This window comes from Passer montanus, unplaced genomic scaffold (genome assembly GCF_014805655.1).
Source record: "Passer montanus isolate IOZ18808 unplaced genomic scaffold, ASM1480565v1 scaffold143, whole genome shotgun sequence".
Classification (NCBI taxonomy): domain Eukaryota; kingdom Metazoa; phylum Chordata; class Aves; order Passeriformes; family Passeridae; genus Passer; species Passer montanus.
In genome coordinates this window covers 810,127-824,700 of record NW_024361275.1, presented here as the reverse complement: position 1 = coordinate 824,700, position 14,574 = coordinate 810,127, and the positions used below count along the sequence as shown (strand labels likewise).

The following is a 14,574-nucleotide window of genomic DNA, read 5'->3' as shown; positions in this document are numbered from 1 at the left end:
GAAGAGACAGCAGAGATACAATCAACCCAGGGCCACCCAGCAGAATGAACTAGCCCTTCCTTGTACCCTGGGGAGATCTGCTAGCTTTAACTGTGTAGTATGTTGCTCTCCAAGTACTCTTCCTGGTACTGTCCTCGAAGGAAGAGCTGGATGTAATTTCTTCCCAATCCCCATTCTGCTCCATCCTTCTCTGGCATGCATGCTCCTTGTAAGTGGTACGGAGCACTCCTGCCTTTGTGTCTTGCTCCCATCTGTCCCTCCCACTTTTCTTGGAGCCTGTACTCATTTTGGGACAGAAGTGCTGTCTTCCTTTTTCTTTGGTGATTATTCCTGAATGACCAGTTGCTGTTTCATTCTTTGAGGAATCAAAAAAAAGTGTCTGTGTACTACAGGGAGGAAAAAAAAAATCTTCTATGCTTCACCTGGCAGAGGAGAGCTGGCACAGAATATGCGAAGTGGATGTGTGCAGCTGTGGGAACCACTGAAAAATGATGGCAGGATGTCAGCACGGGGGGATGCTCTGCATGTCCCAGGTGGAGTGGGAGACATGGTGTCTGAGGGATGGATGTTCTTATGTCACTCCAACCTAGCCTTCCCTGTGTGAGTGAAGGCTCACACAGGGTTTAAGTTGTTTGTGTTTTTCCATTTCAAGGCTTTTCAGTGCCCAGCTGTGTGAGCCAAGCATTTGGCTCTCCCTTAGCATTTGAGGCTCTCTGTGCAGGCAGAGATTTGCATCTGAGTTGTTTGGCATTCGTTTGCTGTCCAGTGGGTCTCCTGTCTGGAAAGGTCTGCAGTCGGGTCAGAAGCTGAGTTAATTTGCACTGGAAGGCAGGCATACTTTGTTTTGCATGCTGGTTTCTTGCAGAAATCCCATTTGAGGTATTTGTTCTCTTATTGAAGCCACGTTAGGAGCCATGGCAGCCTCCCTGCAAGGCTGGAAAAGAGACAGCTAGCCTGAAAGGTGCAAATTAAACCTGTGCTCAGATAAAAACTGCTATTGCACTGTTAATGTGGGCCTTTTTTCAGAGTTTTGGGGCTTTTTGCTTGGAACTGAGGAAGAAATACTTACCAAGAGTCCTGCGGGAAGTAAAGCAGGCTCCAGAGTTCAGTTTGCAGCTACATTGGATTAAATACTTCGAAAATTCAGGGGAAAAGTGCCAGAGGGTCTTTAACTCTCATTTGGATCAGCTCAAGAAATGATGAGACAAGGCAGGCATTTTGGCACAGCTTGTCTGTGAGGAAGGAGACTTGGGAAGAGCAGCTGTGTGGGGCTGTGGTGCTGCTGAGGATGGGGGATGCGGCCACTGATCAAACACAGGAGGTGTTTGGTTTGAAACTTGATTGTCCAAAACCTTTGCTCTTCCCTGCCTGGGTGCCAGACTTGGCACCTGTGTGGGTCATCTCCTCTGTGTCCCCAGGAATTTGTCCTTCAGGGATTGCTCCAGAGCCCACTTCCAGTGTGTTTGCATCCCAGGTGGCTGTCGTCACCGACAGCCCAAGGACCATGGGTGCAGCAGTAAGAGTCCCAGTGGGTACAGATACCCCAAAAACGTGTGTGGGGAAGGCAGATCCAGCTGCAAGTCTGGAGGGGATCAAAACCAGGAGCGGCCATAAACCCTCTTTTCTGTTAAGAAGCTGTTGGTGACTTTTTACAGCTCTGTGTGTTGCAGACACTGTTTGCACAGTCCCCAACTCATCCCAGCCTGGGGGTGCTCCTGAGGCCTCAAATACACCTTTTCCATTGCCTGCAGCAAGATTGTCAGGGCTTTGACAGGTAAAAAGTGATCCCTACTGAGAGGTATCAGCACTTGAGCTTTCCTTCAACTCCCCGTGCACCTCAGCCAGCCCAGGAGGGAGCTGGGAGAGATGCCCATCAGTGATGCCAGGGCTGTGCCATCTGTGGAGGGTCTGGTGCCAGTGGAGAGCCAGCTGTGGACTGCAAAGGGTTAAAGAGACATTGACAGTAAACAGAAAGAGAGGACAAAGCAAGTCTGCTGTAATTATGTAGCATTTATTATTAATATGCTGGAATTGCTGGAAGCAGGCTCTGTAATGTGAATACTGATACAGAGGTTCAGAAGACAATTTAGCTCATCTGTCTGTTTATTAGTTCCCTCAGCTCCGGCAGGCAGTGAACTAAAGCCTTGTTTGCCACTGCCTTGTTGCTGTCCCTCCCTCTGCCCCTGAACCCTTCGCTGTTGCCATAAAGAAACCTGGTTTTGTTCATCCTCTGGCCGGACGATGTGTGGCACGATCCTGGATAGCCAAGCAAGGCTTTAATCCTTGACCCGAGCCTGCCTGCTTGGCAGGCATGGCCCAAAGCGTGGCCCTGGGCTGGGCAGAGCCATTGCCTTTCTGAGGGCAGCACAGCCACAGCTGAGGCTGGAGTGGGATGTCCCGGCTCCCAGGGCACAGGGATGCAAATCCTTGGAGCAGCAGAGAGTCCACGTGGCACGGGCTGCTGCAGGTTGGGGCCCACAGCTCATCATGGGGTTGTATGAAGGGAGAGGAACAGAAGAGGTTTAGGAAACTGCCTGGGAAGTAATTGGGAAGCTGGCTAGGAAATAATTAAAGGCTGGTAGGGTGGAGAGAGCAAGAAGAAGTTAAACCATCTGTCAGGGGTTTCAACAAGTTCACTTTTCCTTCTATGGCTTGGTAGGATTTGTCATTCTCACTTCTGTACAAGTTTCTGAGCTTCAGCCTGGGTTTTTTCTGCATATCCTGAGCATATAGGACATTCATTCCCTTATGTATTATACAGTAGTTTAAAGAGGATTAAGACAATAGCTAATCTAAATGATGAATGATGTAGATTGCTCAGCCTCTGAGCCGTGGTTTTCCTTGCACACAGATTAGTCAGCTCAGTAGCTAAATATTGGGGCAAACAGTATAAATCCATACACATAAGCCTCTCTGGCTTGAATAGGATAGAAGGATTTAGAAATGGGCTCCGACACTGCTCTGTGTCTTGTCACGGCGTCTGCGGCCGCCTCGCTGACACGACGGATGGGGAAGGCGGCTGGTGCACAGCCCAGGTGGCCGAGGAAATGCAGCCTCCAGTGCTGCTGGGTCGATGCTGCTATCACACACAGATGGTGGCAGGAGAGGGAAGGGATCGATGCTGCTCACCTCCCTGCTGCTGGAGTGGCTGTGTGCTGCCTGAGCCAGGGGAGGCTGATCCTGTCTCCGAGAGCAGAGGGGTTTTACTTGCATGAAAAGGCTGGTGTGGCTGGTACCTGCCCTCTATCCCAGCATCAGTGCCAGGATAGTGCTGGCAACCCCCAGGGAGTGTGACCTGTAGGAGAGAGCTTGTACTAGCGCTGGACTGACAGCAGGTTTTTCTTAAGCTCTGAAGCAGAAGGATTTAATTCTTTTATTTATATGTCTGGTCAAGTATGTCAGAGTTGTGTCAAATATTTTTGACAAGCAAAAATGCCATTTGCTTCAGCATAATGAAAAATGATTTTTATTTTCTCCCCCCTCCAGGAACTAAAGGAATTGTAGTTTCAATTGCAGACCTAAAAGCTCCTCAGGAAAAAAAAAACCCAACACATCAAAAAATAAAACCTAAAACCTGATTGTTTTGAGAGTTGGCTGTTAAAAGAGGCTCTGGGCTGATGTTTTGGGTCTGTGTAAAATGAGGGTCTGGAGAGCATTCAATCATATGGTATCTCCTTTTATGAAGCTTTCTGGGCATATTATTCTAATGACGTTTAATGGCACTGATTTCTTCATCTTAACCAAGTGGGTCTTTTCCCAGTTCCACATCATTTTAATTTGTTCTCCTTCTGAGAAGCATGAGAGCTGGGACTGGCTTGACTTGGCACAGAAGAGGAGCTGTGTTGGTGGTTGTCTCATCCCTCCTGGTGGGGATGCATCTGGCTGTCTAAGGCTGAGGGTTGCATGGAGGCAAAGCTTGCATCAGGACCAGCACTTGTCAGAAGACCTGTTCTCGAATATTCTCTGCTCCTCTGGAAAAAAAAAAATGTTTTATGTTGTTTAATAGGGAGCGGTGTGGACATTATGCTTTGGCCAACACTGTGCCTAGCCCAAGGTCCTGCAGCTAAGTAAGCCCTGCCTCCTCCTTCTTCCCAGGCTGAAAAGCCTTGGTATTCTTGGAATGCAGAAGATGCTTTGTTTCAGCTTCCCCTGTGCCTCTGTTCCCTCTCTGTGAGGACCAGAACTGTGTGTGGTGGCCAAGTGACAGTCACATAGTGGACCTGTACAGTGACCACACGGCCTGGTTTGGGGCAGAGGAGTGCTGGACCCTGAGGCACAGGTCATCTACTCCTCAGGACATGGGTACAGGTCCTGCTCAGGAATGCAGGATGGGTCTGGATTTTACCTGGTCTCCTCTTTGAGCGAGATCTGGGTTAAGATTCAGTCTGGGTCACGGCTGACTGTGGAGAATCTGCCACATCTGGAATTGCACATGGATCCCTCAGCTGTCTGGCTAGTGTGGGCAGAGACACAGATACTGCAGGCTTGGGGAAAAGATCATATGTCCCCACACCCTCTTTCCTCTTCCTTCCAGAATTTCAGGCAAGGCTTGCTTTGCCTATGCCCTCATCTTTGGACACAGATCTCCTTTCTCCAAAACCTAACCCAGTGGTTAGTAAGAAAGGCCCTTTCTTGGGTTCCAGCTGGGAGGGGGGTAGGACAGTGGGGCAAGCTGACAAACACTCACTGCTCATCCTGAGCTGTTTGTCTGTGCATCCTGACTCAGGATCAAGCTGTCACAGCCCAGTTCCCTGCCTTGTGTTGCTTCCCCTGGGAGCTGTCAGGAGGCTGCTGGAGCCATGCGGTAACATGGGTCTCGGGGAGGCAAGCAAGGTCAGATGTCTGCTCAGAAATGAGATTGGCAATGATGCCACCGGTGCTGACAAATGGCCTGTCATTAATCTCTGACTCATGGCAGCGGAGAGGGCAGCAGTGGAAGAAACCCATGAGGTCACTGGCAGCTTCTGTCCCACGGGACCTGCACACAACTTCCACCCTAAACCTTTCTGCATGGGGTGGGCTCGTCCCCGAGATGGGATGGGGTTCTTTCCTGCACACCTGCCCTGAGTTTTTGTGTTTGTGTGCAAGTGCATGGCACAACTCCAGACAAGCTGCAGTCAAGGCCCTAAGCACCTGGGAGCTGGCACAATCATACAGTCCCTATGGAGCTGGATTTTGGCTTGTGGCGTAGCTCTGGCTCAGCGCTGGTGCAAGCAGGATGAAGGCTGAAACAAAGCTTGTGTTACCCGTGTGTTGCAATACCGCTGTGAGACACGAGGTGCTGTGCTGCTGGGAGAGGCTGCAGGGAGCTGGGGGAGACCAGACTGGGATGCTCAAACCCTGGCTGTGCTCCCTCACGCTGGGGCATTGCTGGGGGCTGGGTCTGCAGGGTGCTCAGCCCTCTTGCAGAGCAGCCTTCCCTCCTCTCCTTCCTCTCCCGCTCTTTGAGTCTCTTCTCATGCTTTTTATGGAAAAGGGGTCTTTCCTCAGTTGTAAAATACTCCTTGGAGGTTATAGCCAAACAGACAGGACTTTCTGTGGTAGTGGCTCCTGATGGGGATGCTGCACTCCCTGCTCAGCCACGCTGGTGAGCTGCACAGGGCTGAGCTGCCTTTTAGGGCAGCTGTTGGTGCTACCAGTACAACCTTTGCACACGTGCAGGGAAGAGGTGGCTTTCTCCTCTGGATGATTTGGGGGTTGTTTCAGTCTCTTTTAGGATGTAAGAAGACATGGTTGTTCCACCTCAACTCACTCCAGATGCTTGAATCTGTCAGCTTGCCCTGCGGAGTGGATGGGCAGCAGAAGGCAGAGGATACAGTGTGGAATTGGGTTGGGATTGGGATTTCTGTGCCTGGAAGGGCAGGGGAGAGGGGTGCACTGACGGGGATGAGGAGGGGCTGATTTTGGAGAGTGAGGGCTGCCACCACCCCAGGCTGCTGCAGCAGTGGCACAGCCTGAGCTGTGCCTCCAGGACCTTCCCCCTCTGCCTCTGCTGAGCTACGATTTAATTTTTCACTTTTCTTCCATCCCCTCTTAACTGGAAGAAGTCCTAAATAAAGTTGCTGTCACTTTTATTTATGGGCACAGAGGAAGACACGGACAAAAAGCCTGTGTGCTCCTGACAGCTACAAAGCATCCGGCTGTTTTTCCTCGCTCGCCTTGGCGAGGCAATCGATCTGGGCACAGGCAAGCACCCTCCCTGGATGCATGGGGCTCCCACGTGCCCCTCTCCAGGGCACCCATGAGGATGGATGGGAGGGGGCTCTGCATCCTGGGTCTTGGCTCTTTGCTGTTGCAAAGCCAGGCCTGTCTGGGAACACCTGTCCTAAACTCCTGGACCCCTGAAAATACAGATGCATGAACACGCCTGCCTTAAGAATCCATCACAGGCTTCTTGTCTCCATCTTGATTGGTTCCAGTGAGGTCAACTTTTTTTAATAACTCCTGGACTTCAGCAGGGAAAACTATTTCCTTCAGGAAATAATATAATTAAGGCTGCCTGACACTTCTGATTATAAGCCCCTGTCTTCAGTTGCTTGAAACTACGCCAGCCTTTAACCATTTGGACTGAAACCTCACATGTCTCTGCCTCCGGCTGAATTTTTTTGGAAAATTTTAGCAAAGAGTTTTAAGCTGCTCTCAGAACAGGGTTGGGGATGGGGGGGAAGGCATTAGTTTATCCACAGTTAAAAATAAAATTTAAAAAAAAGCAGAAAAATTCTTGCAGTTGTGCTGAAGAAATTCCAGTATCTTTGTGCTGTGAAACTGGGCCTGACAGTTTTGGGGAAGGTTTTGAGCCAGGCATCAGGGTTCTGCTTGTTGCTGACACCACAAAAATCTGCTTTCCCCTCGCCAAGTGGCGAGGCTCTGAATTGCTGTGTGGGTGTGTCACCCACAGCATGTGCAGGGAGCAGGAGCTGTGCCCCCAGCTCCTGCAGGGATGCCTCCCTGCTGGGAAATGTTGGGTCCCTTCTGTTGGTGCAAGTAGAATTCGTGGATCCCTGATCAGCATAGCCCCAGCTTGTGCTGGAGAGAGAGATTTTTGGCAAATGGCGTGTGTTTGGATTTTTTTTTTTCCATTAAGCAAGTGGTTCAGTTATCCATTAGCCCTTGCTGCACCATGCAGATGCATTATGTGGGACATGCAGCATGCCATGAGTGCTGGGCTTCCTCCAGCATTCTGCAAGGACCTGTCTAAAAAGGTAGTGCTTTTGCAGGCAGGTTTCTCTTAAGTCAGCTTGTTGCTACAGAAATGGCCAAAGCAGGAATATTCCGTGGGGCAGCCTGGACAGGCCGTATAAAACAGGTGTCACACTGATGAAGTGCCCTGACCATGGCGTTGCTGAGAACTCAAGTCCTGGTGATGCAGGGTGAGCTCAGCAGTGATGCAAGCCCTCCTGCAGGGACCTGACCAGGACTTGTCCCTGCTCTGTGGCTGATGACATTTGCTCCTTATGTGAGCCCACCTGAGCTGTCATCAAGGCTGTCCCATTATTATGGGGAAGCACAGCTCACAGATCTTCCCTCTGGCTCAGCAGCAACTCATGCCCCAAGTCAGATCCTTCAGCTGACCTGTTTTGGACATACTGAGTTCCTCCAAAAACCAGTTTGACCTCAATTTGAAGCCCCTAAAAAGCAAGTCATGCTTTGATTTCCATGTGGAAAGCTGGGCTGCTGGACCTGTGGCAGGGCTGGCTCATCCAGCTCAGTGCAGGGCACAGAGGTGGCAGAGAATGTCACTCCTTTCCACAGATTTCAGAGATGTCTTTCAGAAAAGGCACTGGGATTTTGCACTTTGTACCCATAATAATGCACTATCTCCCTGAGGGTACTCACTGCTAAGCTCAGTCTCTCTTCTCAGGTCCCTACCAAGCTGGAGTTAGAGCCCAGGAAGGTCTCTGGCAGGTGATGATAAATGAGCCTCATCTCTTGCTGTAGCCTGGTCTCCTTTCCTGTTCCACTTCATCTGTGGGTAGGGAAAAAACCCAACACCCACAACCAAAAATGCTTCCAAAAAATAACCAAAGAGTTACATTTGCATTGCACAGAGGAAGCTTGGTGGGGAGCAGCCCTCTCCCCTCCTTGCCAGTCACTCCTCAGCCCTGGGGTGCCTGGCAGAGCAGGTTTTGAATGATGGGGCATTGTGGGTGCTGAGCTTGGGGCAGCTGGAGTTAAATTTCTTGGTGGCTGACACCTGACAAGTGTGATAAATTGAGGCACACTGTGGCTGCCGGCATGACAAACAGTCAGCTTTCCTCCTTGTAAACTCTGGGAAAATTTAGTAATTATTTCCAAGCACTTTGCAAATGAGGGTTTCACTGTCAGGAACGTGTAGTTTCAGGGGGTCGTCATTTATTTATTTAGGCTTTGTAGGCAGGCAGGAGGTAGACGTGGGGGTTGTAGTTTGGGTTTGTGCAGCATCCTCCCGTTGGCTTGTTCAGGCTTTGCATGAGGTCCTGGGAGGAACTCTGGCAAAGCTCATCAGCTGAGGGTTGGGTGCTAATTAAAGCCTGTGGTGTTCCAGTCTTGGAGTCACTGTCACCCTTGGGAAAGAATCTCTGCAGGAGTGAGTCCCAGACTTTTCTCTTGCCAGTAGGTTTTGGCTCCTATTTTTCATTTTTAATAATGCAGAGCCATAAGATTTTTTTTTTCCTTCAAAGCATTTAAAAAGTAGGGGGAGCAACACAACCTCAGCCACAAGAGCTGGATAATAAGCACAGATCTCTACTGATAATTTGTTTGTCTAACACACAAAGCGTATTTCCTGCTGTAAGGAGGGGCACCACTGGTTACACCATTGCCTCTGACTCCATCTCACCAGGCAGCGTGTCAGACCTAGCACAGAAAGTCCTCCTCCCATTTCCAGTCCTCGGTGTCTGTGCTGCAAAGCCATGCAGGCATGTTTTCCTGTTCACGCTCCTGGGTTCAGTGGGACTGGCCTCTCCCTGCACCGTTTAACACGTGTGTGAGGCTTTTCAGGATTAGGGCTCAGGCAGCACAAGACCTCATGGGCGAATGCCTTGGTGCTGGGCTGACAGTGTGGTGCTGCTGTGCTGTTCTGTCTGAGGAGCATTGCTGTCTGCCTTTAAAGAAGATCAGAGATGCCCCAAGCTGCAGGGGTCTTTTTTCCCCTCTCCCATTTCATGTCTCTGAATCGAAATAATTAAGCAAATACGTGCTTTGGGGCTGGACTGTGACGCTCTTGTGGGAGGGCTCTTCTTCTAACTAGGTTTGTGCTCGCACCGGTTACCCCCAGCTGTCAGGGCTGGGAGACAGATGCCCCCAACCTTGGTTGTTTGCTGAAGCAATGGCAGAATTTCACCTGGTAACCTGACAGGTTGTCTCTTCTGTTTTGTTGAAGAAAATCCCAGATCCGAGCAGCGAGGGTTGGACAAGCAGCCCAGAAGAACTACCCAGACGTTTATGAGAAGTTGGGGACACCCCAAGGACTCTGGACTGGTGGAGAGGTAAGAGGTGGGTTAAAAACCTTGCTCACCCAGCTTGTCTCTGAGTTAGTGTGTTTTGTGGGAGTGCAGGACACATGTCTTCTGGTGAGGATGGTGGTGTTTATTAAAGTGTGGCCAAAGGCTGCTCCTGGCTCTGGCATGTGTGCCTTTTAGCTGCTGTGCAAAGAGGCCAGATGCTGAGAGTGGTTATTTAGGATGTGGAGGGGCAAGTATGGGTGAACAGCCTGGAAAATTCCATGTTGTGGTCTGTCCATGGACAACTGCTCCAAAAAGAGCTCTCCCACTTGAAAGCCCTTTGGGCAGCTCAGAGGTGCACAGACCACAGTCGCAGAGGTCCCGTGTCGTGGCTGAATCACTCTGGAGCAGGTAAGTGTCACCCAGCCCAGCTGTGTGGTGGAAGGTGAGGTGCCACCTCTTGCAGACAAACACAACTTGGAGCTCTGCTGGGTGGGTTTTTTTCTTCTGCTTTCCTGCCCTGGCAGGCTGCAGCATCGGGGGTAAGGTGCATGGGCTTATCTTGGAAAGGAATGCATCCCCTTAGGAGACCACCACCACCAGCAGTCATGGGCAAGAGGTTGCATCCCCTCTAAGGCCTGTTACATGTGCACTCAGTATGGGGCTGTGGTAACAGAGTGCTGTTGGAGGAGGGGTTTGGGATCATGTTCTTTGAGCCATGGTGGAGCAGGGAAGGAGCCTGGAGATGGAGCTGCCCCACCTGGGGATGCAGACCCTGCAGCGCCGTGCTGGGGAAGCCCAGTGCTTGCTGGTGCTGTGCCTGAGAAAAGAAAATGATGAATTAAAGTTTAACAAGTCTCTAAATGCCAGACAAGGACGTCTTAAGTGGGAATTGTCACCGTTTGACTAGTGCAGCCTCTCACTTAGCTAAAACTGCATGGCTTTAATTATGTTGATCCTAGAAAGCAATGGCTTACACCGAAGGGGAGACACTGTTGACCAAAATAGCCTGAATGATGAATTTCCCTGTGCCCCTTCCCTGCCCTCTACCCCTGCATCATGCTTCCCAGAGTTGTTTTGCAGCCCCTTCAACCCTGGATAAGCAGAGTCCTTTACCCTTTAACCCACAAACAATGACAAGAAATTCTCCCTGTGTGCATGCTTGATTGTTTGCCCTGGAGTTAAGAGGTCAAGGCAAAGGAGCCCAGGGGTGGGCAACACCTGGTGGAGCCACGAAGTGGGCTGGGGTCTGGGCATGCAGAGATGCTTGCAGCAGCAAAACCCTGCGTTTGGCATTGCTCCTTGGTGGAGCAGCATGGAACAAGGACTCCTTCCCTCCCCATCCTCGAGGTAGATCAGCCCACCCACGGGACTCCTTGCAGCTCTGCAAATAGAGCAGCTCGAGCAGGGTACGTCGCTAATAATACCAATTACTGTTACATGCTGGCTACAAGGTACACTGGCAGTAATGGGATCCTGGGGGGATGAAATGAAAGCGATATAATATGGTGAGATAAATTAGCGTTGTAAAATTAGCCATGGGTCTAGTCAGGGATCTGACAAATGTGTCGCAGCTTTGGTACAAGCTCTGAGCACTGCTGAATTGGATTTAGTGGCCCAGAGCAGAGCAGATGGGAGCAAGGGAAAAAAGAGTTTGAGGGGTCTCCACGCACACGTGCTACCAGTTAATGCTGCTTGTTTCTTCCTCGGATTTGTGCAGTGATACGTCCCCTGACGCCTGCTTGTGCATGGCAGCAGATGAGTAAGAGTCCAGCCCAGATGATGTGCTGCTAGAGGAGCTGAGCCTGGCAAGGGGGTTGGAGAAGCATCAGCAGGCTGGTGCTCCTGCCAGCTTCAGTGTGTCAGCTGCGGATCCCTGCCCTGCATCACTGCTTTCCTCTCCCAGATTTGCTCCCAAAGGATTTGGTGGGATGTGTGGCAGGAATTTGCACAAGTTTTAGCTGTGTAGGAAGGGTAGAAAGTTGGTTTCTGCTTCCTCTGTTGCAGGGTGACCTGTTTTCCCACACCTGGATGGTCTCTGGGGCAGATGGTCTCTGGAGCTGGGCATCCCACAGCCCAGGGAATTCTTCCTGTTGGCCAAGGGTGTACAGCCAAGTCTTTCCCATCCAGATGCACACTTTATTCTTCACCCTCTGAGGCAGAGGGTGGAAGCCAGGAGATGGGTCATGGAGACTCAGAAATGGGTGTGGTCAGTTCCAGTGGGATCCACTTCCTGGTGGCTCTTCAGGACAGGCTCCACCGCAGGGATGTGAGCACTCCTGCCCACGAGGGGATGAGACCCTCTCATGGATTTGTAAATGCAGGATAATTGCATGTTTAATGGCTGACATATTATGTTGGACCTGGGGAGAGGCAGAGACTTGATTTAGGTCTGGTTTGATAAGGCATGGTATGTGACTGACTGTAATAACAAAGGGAGATAAAAATTCTGAATATGCTTTGTAGTGCCCTGCAGTGGAGCTGAGGGGGCAGAAGGGTGGAAGAGAGATCTGTGCAAGGCCTCTCCCAGGTTATGCCAGGCTGGTTCAAGAGGAATGGTGGGCACGTGGCAGCCGTGTCTGTGGGAGGGAACCAACTTGTCACGTCCCTGGGGATGAGTTTGTAGAGGTCAGGCCACTGCAGCTCTGCAGCAACACCAGCTTGAGGAACGAATGCCAAGGGATTGTCTCAGCACTGCCCAGAGAGTCCCCAGAGAGCTGAGCCAGTCTGTGTGCTGAGCCTGTGGGGACAAGGGCCTGAGGGGACAAGCTGCACTTGGTGGCAGGTCAGCCTGGCCACTGCCCTCCCCGTGTCCTCCTGTGCCCCCCTGCTGCAAGCAGGGCACAAGGTGCAGTGGTGACACACTTCAGGTACATCAGACCCCAGCCAGCCCCAGGGCTGAGTTGTGCTGCTAAAACCAATGGGGGGATGAACTGCAGCGGCAGCAGGAGCCCCTTCCCTCAGCTTTCCTGCTGGAAAAGCAGTGGTGTGGGACTGCAGCAGGACATTGAGCCAGCAGCTGGAGTGCCAGTAGCAGCATAAATAGAAATACAACTTCTCAGCTTCTTGTGCAGCTATGATATATCTTGTTTATATTGACTTTCTTAAACCTCTAAAATACATTGTAGATTGATCTACAAATCTGCAAAAAGCACCTTTTTTATTTTTTTTTTTTAAGCCTAAAGCAATTTTCTGCCTGCTCCTTGTGGTTGGCTCTGAACAGACACATGTTCTCTTGTCCTATTTGAGGCTGGCATGCTGCCACAGTGGTAGGAAGTTTAGCAATACTTGAGCTGGATCGATTCAAGCCCATTATCTGTGCTGCCTGGGACTTGGTGGTGAAGGGGAAGAAAATATTCTCCCCAAACACATCAAAGCCCTGTGATAAGGACACACAGTTAAGCTCTATTTATAGATGGACAGATGTCTTGCCAAAGCTTTGCTGCTGTCACTTGATGCAGTTTTTGAGTGCTTAGCAGTGTTTGGATCTGAAGGTGGCTGAGGTGTGTCCCCCCCAGGCACAGCCCCAAGCAGTACAGCTTCTAGGTGGTCTTTTGCCTTCTTTCAAGAAAGGATCTGATGTTTAGATAGTGAGAATGAAGTGGCTGAGAGATCTTTCCTTGGAGCTGGTGACCAAGATAAGGTCAATAATCCTTCATCTTGTTCTTGCATCTGCATAGACCTGCAGACCCCTTGCAGCTCCAGAGCAGAGCTGCTGTGGATGTCATATCAGAAGGGTGTGGCTGCTGAGCTGAGGGTTCATGGCTTAACCGTGGGCATCCTCCATCTCCTTGAATACCTGGCTCTCAGCTGTGCAACCCTCCCAGAGAAGAGATTTTTTCCTACTGTTCACCCTAAACCTCCCAAGCACCAAGGTGTCGCCACTGACATGTTGTATCTCATGAGTTTTCCTTCTTTATCAAAAGCTATCAAGGATACTTGGATCAGGACCAGTCATGCAAGCTGCATATTTGGAATGGTTCCCCAGGCCAAGTTGTCTCAGGTCTTGCAGTGTATGTGCACATACATGTTACATGAGTGTTTGATTTTTGAGAAGATGGTGGAAAGGGTGATGTGAAATGGTTTATCCAGATTCTGCTCCTGGTGTGAAGGAATGCTGGTGCTCAGTTGACAGAGCTGTCCTTAATTCCCTTCCATACATTGCTCTGTCTCTGTAGTAGTGAGTTTGGCAATGGGAGAAGGGGAAAGGTTTCATTCTGCTCTAGCCTTGAGTGTTATTGTTAAAGGTGCTGTGCTGGTTTTCTCTTGATTCTGACCCTAGATAAAGAAGAGAAAATCTAGCATCCAGTGGGAACCTTCTATGCCCACTGTCACTTACCTTCTTGCTATGGTTTACTGTGACGAGCCTGGCTCAGTGTCCTCAACAGCTTCCCTGGATATTTCAGTGGCCCTGGCTGAATTTCCTGCAGTTAAGTAACACTGGGACTTCTCCTGGGGCTCCCGAAACTGTGGGCAATGTCTTGATGTGGTTTGAGTGCTGTGTGTCGTGCTGGCTGTGCCTCTGCTCCCACAGCCCAGCCGGCTGCTGATCCCTGTGCTGCCTGGGCAGGCAGCTGGCAGGACCACCCTGGCACAGAGTAGGTGTTCCTATACCCAAGCCCAAACCAAACCACAGCAATGAGCTGGAGAATGTCACAGTAAGTGCTCTTTTTTAGGCCTTAGTGAATTCCCCCCTTCCAGGAGGGAAGATATTGTATACAGCCGGGCTTGGGGACCAAGACCTGACTTCATTCATTTAGTTAACACTCATTAACATTTATTTAGTCTTGATCAGGTGCAGGACAGGTGCATGATGGATCCTGGCTGTGTGCCATTCCCAAGGCTGGGAGAAAGGAGATTTCTCTTCCCCAGGGTGTCCATAATGTGTTCTCCTGCACGGCTCCTGCGGAGCCCTCCGAGCACTGTTTGGTTTTAGTCTGTCTCCAGGGTGCCACTCAGCTCTGCTCCTACATTCCTCTGATGAGTGGGCAAGGCAGGAAGCAAATACGTTTGTAACAAAACCACATATGGGCTTTCAGTGGGTGATGATACTTCCCCAAGCTATCTGTCTCGTGAATGCACTTTCCCTCCTGCTTGTTTATATTCACAGGAGTCATGGCTTAGCTGCTCAGGTGAGCTGTAGATGTCAAGA

The 14,574-nt window shown here is 50.5% G+C and overlaps 1 protein-coding gene across 4 annotated transcripts in view; it reads left to right on the top strand.

The window, feature by feature from the left end:
* The window catches only part of CNTFR (ciliary neurotrophic factor receptor), a 200,008-nt gene that overhangs the window by 43,206 nt on the left and 142,228 nt on the right, over positions 1 to 14,574 (top strand). For 2 of the 4 annotated variants that reach the window (XM_039700753.1, XM_039700755.1), the window contains exon 3: positions 9,362 to 9,467. The gene's annotated coding sequence lies outside the window, so the exon portion shown is untranslated. Of the gene's footprint in view, positions 1 to 9,361; positions 9,475 to 14,574 lie in introns of all 4 variants that reach the window. The other 2 variants (XM_039700754.1, XM_039700756.1) reach the window with 2 other exon arrangements.